At 52.8% G+C, this 1,198-nt stretch overlaps 1 protein-coding gene across 1 annotated transcript in view; it reads left to right on the top strand.

Moving 5' to 3' along the window:
• Positions 1–1,198, top strand: part of FREM1 (FRAS1 related extracellular matrix 1) — a 131,809-nt gene that overhangs the window by 89,484 nt on the left and 41,127 nt on the right. The window lies entirely within an intron of this gene.

Consider the following 1,198-nt stretch of genomic DNA (forward strand, 5'->3'; position numbering starts at 1 on the left):
CCAAAACGCTGTGCCTCATCCACAGTGCCAGCTCTGGCCCCAATCACTGTGCCCTCCCTGGGCACACCCCAAGACACAGCACCCTCTGCGCCACCAGGAACCACCCCCCCCATTCTGCTGGAGTGCTCCCCTGAGGCCTTCTCCTTCCCCTACAGCCTCACCCAGTCCTCCAGTAACACAATCACCATCAAAACCAAGCCAACTGGCAGTAACCCAAAAATCAGCCTACCGGCTATAACATCCCGTACCACCCTGGCTCTCTGTCAAGCCTCCCTGTCAGAGGCCTCTCCATCTCATCAGCACATGGGTGCTAAAGCACTCAGGCTGCTCTGCCTTGCTCTGCTCTGCTCCGCAGCACAGCTCCTGCCTCTCTGCCTGTCAGAGGGGAACCACCTTCTGGCCTCAGCCTGACTGCTTATAACAGCCAGGCCCTGCCCCCTTTCAGTCAGCTGACCTAATCTGTTGCCTAAGCCACCTTCAGCTGTGCTATCCTGCTGATTGGCAGCCCAGCCCTATTACCAATGCCAGTAGCAGGCACCCCAGTGCCCTGCTACAAACAGGTTAAGAACTACAAGCTGGATGTGAACAAGTCCATGGGGAGGGTGTTGAGCACCTGAGAGTGCTGAAGGAGCTGGCTGATGAGCCTGCAGAGCCACTGGCCATCATATCTGAAAACTCATGGCAATCAGGAGAGGTCCCAGATGATTGGAAAATGGCAAACTTATTGCCCATATTTTAAGAAAGGAAAAAGGGAGGATCTAGGGAACTACAGACCAGGCAGCCTCACCTCAGTCCATGGAAAAATCATGGAGCAGATCCTCAAGGAATCCATTTCTAAGCACTAGGATGAGAAAAAGGTGATTAGGAACAGTCAGCATTGATTCACCTGGGGCAAATCATGCCTGACTAACCTGATTGCCTTCTATGATGAGGGGACTGGCTCTGTGGATGTGGGGAGACTGGTGGGTGCAGGGTACCTTGACTTTAGCAAGGCTTTTGATATGGTCTCCCATAACATTCTCGCAGGCAAGCTAAGGAAGTATGGGCTGCATGAATGGACTGTAAGGTGGATAGAAAGCTGGCTGAAGCATGAGGCTTAGAGGGTAATTATCACCGGCTCGATGTCTAGTTGGCAGCTGGTATCAAATGGAATGCCCCAGGGGTCAGTCATGGGGCCAGTTTTGTTCAATGTTTTTAT

The sequence above is a fragment of the Crocodylus porosus genome, unplaced genomic scaffold (genome assembly GCF_001723895.1).
Source record: "Crocodylus porosus isolate Cpor-Errol unplaced genomic scaffold, CroPor_comp1, whole genome shotgun sequence".
Lineage (NCBI taxonomy): Eukaryota > Metazoa > Chordata > Crocodylia > Crocodylidae > Crocodylus > Crocodylus porosus.